This window comes from Seriola lalandi, unplaced genomic scaffold (assembly GCF_002814215.2).
Source record: "Seriola lalandi dorsalis isolate HSWRI2012SDOR001 ecotype SW California unplaced genomic scaffold, Sedor1 jcf7180002054386, whole genome shotgun sequence".
Classification (NCBI taxonomy): Eukaryota; Metazoa; Chordata; class Actinopteri; order Carangiformes; family Carangidae; genus Seriola; species Seriola lalandi.
The window spans coordinates 71060-75137 of record NW_019524939.1 but is presented as its reverse complement, the minus strand read 5'-3'; positions in this window follow the sequence as shown (position 1 = coordinate 75137).

The following is a 4078-nucleotide window of genomic DNA, read 5'->3' as shown; positions in this document are numbered from 1 at the left end:
CTGCTAAGCTAAAGTAACAATCAGTTCTAAACAGCATGTAAACAAAAGCTGAATCAGTGAAAGTCGCTATAAGCAGCAGAGAGCTGTGGGTGCTGGAGCAGAACTGCTCAGTGTAAATGTACAGCAGGTAGTTAGTCACTGTAATGAAGAAAACAACAACATTAACTCTAGCGGTAACAGAAACTCCAGAGACTGGCGAGGAGACGCTACAGTGACGTCAGCACGTAAACGGTCCCTCACTGCTGGTGATGAAAGGTGATGTACTCTGTGTAAACGTGTTACTGCGGCACATTTCTAAAAGGGGAAGAGGAGGGTAAAACATCTTATATGGGGATGATAATAATAATATATGGTAAAAGTATTAAACAACATCTTTAGGCTGCCAAGGAGCCAGTATCAGTTCCAAGGTGAAAACAGCACCAAAAGCAATCAGTTCATTCCAGTCAGGCTCTTTGCAGCCTGTGCACACAGCTGATCATTATTAATGTACACTCAGTTGACAATTTATTAGGAACATCTAGCAAAAATTGATATAGCCTAATACAACAGCCCTGTAATAAATCGTCCTTCATGAAGATTATAGTGTTTATACAGAGGTGTTTCTGTTATTTAGTCTATCTTGGTTGATATAAATGGGTTGGACAAAATAATATAAAATAATAGAAACTTGAAAGCCATGGCGAGTGTCTTTATGTAGCAGTAGTTTTGTGTTGGCATCGGTTCTGAATATTTCTGTCTCTTTGATTATTAATAATCAGAATCAGCCCTGAAAAATCTGTTGATCCCTATTCCTGTTAGTCAATTTAGGCTGATTCTGTCCCTGATTAATTAATGTTTTATTCAGTTAATACCAAGCAATACACCATGGATGAATGAATCCAAGTGTATGTTAAGTTCTACTTGGTTCTATACAGTAACATAATATATACAGTTGATCATACTATTTGCCTTTTTTTTAATCCTAATAAGTAACATACTGCTCTTATCATAGGTGCTATCTTCATCTCTAATGTGCTGTTCCTTAACTAGTTATGAAATAAGAACAATAAAGTATTTTGATAAACATGACCTACTCTGTCTCTTTCCAGTCTGCTGAGATCAAGAACTGCCGGGTAAGATGCTGTGATGCATTGTGGGGTTTTTAGTATCAACAACCTCAGGCCTTTATTCAGCCTTGCAGGTAACACTCTTCCAAACAAACATATTTACACCTGATATAAACTGATTGATTTACTCACTGGTGTTAAATATCTTTGGTTTGATCTGAAGTGAATGTGAACATTGATGTGTGGAGGGTAGATGGCCGTCACTGTACTAGAACCCTCCCCAAGAAGTATGGTGTGCAGTTACTGATCACAACAGCATGGAACTTATTAGTAAGAAGCATGTCAAATATTCAAAGTTACAGCTCTGAGATATAACTGAATATTTTTTGGTGTGTCCTACTGTATTTAACGAGGCCAAGGACCCACAGCAGCACATCACCTGTGAGATCATGATGATGAAGAACCAGGAGTGACAATATATCACCAGGTGGTGGGGAACAGAATGAAGTGTTTCTGGTTTAAAGGCACCGTCCTCCAGCATTTAAGAAATGGAAGGTCTTTAGTTTGGTTTTAAAAGAACACATTGATGGGGCGAGTCTAAGATCAGCAGGTAAACTGTTTCAGGTGCATAGATGCTAAAAGCATCTCACTACACTTTGAAAATGCTGTAGGCACATGGAGATTTCCAACGTGTGATCTGCTGTGATTGTAAACTAACAGCATGTCTGAGATGTTCTGTGAAACCAGACCAGCAGGTGCTTTGTGACCAAGAGGAGGATTGTTCAAATTGTATCCTGAAAACAACAAGTAGCCAGGGAAAGTTTCAGAGAAGAGAGTTATGTGGTCAGATTTGTTGCTGGACCGCAGCAGCACTGACACTGACTCACTGGATGACTGACTGACTGACTGACAGAGTGAGTCAGTTTTTACACTTTATTTGAATTAGGATGTTTTACTTTAATTTTACGGTTTTTGTTTGTCCGTTTTCTTTTACGATTTATTTTTTTACAGTGTACCCTCTCTGAAGTGGGACTAAGTATACTGTCTACAGTCTGGGTGCATCCTCCTCCACACATCCACCAGGCCATGAAAGTGGACCAGCTGCTTTAAGACGTGCTCAGAGGATGGATGAGGCTCTGCATGATTGCAATCTAAAGTTGCATCTTCAGTGCAGTTAAAATCCCCACCCAAGAATAAAAAGTCCTTTGAGTTACAGCCATTTAAAACATCATGAACTTTAAGTAACTGCTTCCTCTCTGCACCGGTTGTTGGAACATAAACATTGGGGCATGGACAGGACTACCTTGGTGCTGGGTTGTGACAGTGGTAGCACCTGTTCAAAACTTTCGTTCATGGTGAGTCCTGTCTCGATGACTCGTTTCACCTTCTCCAACTGGTCAAGGCAAATGACCACGGCGCTGTTCATCTGGGCAGCCGATCTAACACTGCTGTGCCCGACCTTTCCCCCACAGACAGCCTGATGTCCTCGACACTGCAGGGGAACGTGGCAGTGATCTTTACCCTGTGTCTGTGGGTTAGGGATTTAAAATCCCAGCCGGCTGTGGTGTCAGCATGCCACCGGCGAGATGCCGGTAAGGGGGAAAAGATCAAAACCAGAAACACAAAAAACACCAAAAAGCAACAAATCTAAGCTAATGAACTGTGATTAATAAACTATGTGAAATTAAAGCCCATTTAAAGATAAAGAATCAAAAGAAAAGACCAAGAAAAAACAGTCGCTTGTTCACTCACTCACACACCTCACTCCCAGCATGCCCTCCGAGAGAGAGACAGACAGACAGAGAGAGAGAGACAGGCAGAGAGGAACAAGTTGAAAAAGGGAGTGCAACACTCGTTGATGAAGGAGGGGAGCTTCTGCTGCCATGGCAACCAGAGCTCCTGCTCTCAATCAGGTCCTCAGGGAGACCCCCGAGCTCTACGTGTGTTTGTGTTTGTGTGTGTGCGCGCGCACACGTGCGTCTTGATATCGCATGTTATCCTGAAGAAGAGAGACTGTGATTATTGTGGTCTAAGCACAAACACACACACACACACACACACACACACACACACACACACTGTATTTAAGGAGCAGTGCAACATTTTTCGATTCTCTAAAATTTCGATTTCCTGTTTCTCTTAGAGGTCAAAGGTCACTCGTCTCTCAGCAGGTCAGTGTGTTGCCGGGCGAGTCATCGTAACCACGGCAGTGGAAGATCAAAACACCACACATGTCCCACAATGCACCTGACCTGTGAACACAGAGACATGAGAACGAGGTTGTCTGATGCAAACTGACCTGAAGATGAAAGTAAGGAGGGAGTAGGAGAGGAGAGGGGGGTCAGGAGGAGGAGGAGATGAAGTGAGGAGAAGAGAGGAGACCTGTGAACTTACCAGTTTGTATGTGTGTGCGTGAATGAATAAAGATACACCTGAGTGTTCAGTGGGTGGAGTCACCTGTGTGAGGTAACAACAGAGTGGTGTGAGTGGTGATGAGTTCTAGTTCATCAGCTTCATCTTATTCACTTCCTGTTTGTTCTTTGAGGGAACAAAGGTTCTGTGAGGGAGCTGGCAAGCATCCCCCCTCACTAAGGTGAAAAAACAATACACATTGGCTAATACAGGAAGTTTATTTTTGTTGTGCTCTTATTTTGGGAACTCCTACTAACCACTCTCTCTGTTTGAGGTCTACTTCCGGGGGGCGTGTTTTCATGGAGTGCACACATGGGAATGCAGCCACCAGACTCAGCAGGTGTCAATTACCTCATCAGGCTGTACCAAGTGGGCAGGAAGGAGAGAGGGGAGTGGGTAGAGGGGTTTTACTTAAGTTTGGCTTTTGTTGGGTATTTCTTTAGTTTATTATGTATTTTATTTTAATCTGTGTTAGTATATGTAAATATCAGTGTGGTTAAATTGTAAATAGGTATTCGATATCTGTGGTGCTAGTGTCTAGGGTCCCTTCCATATGTGATGTTTGGTAGAGGCTAGGGGTACTTATGCCAGGTGGGAAAGCAGGGTAGGGTGTCAGAGAA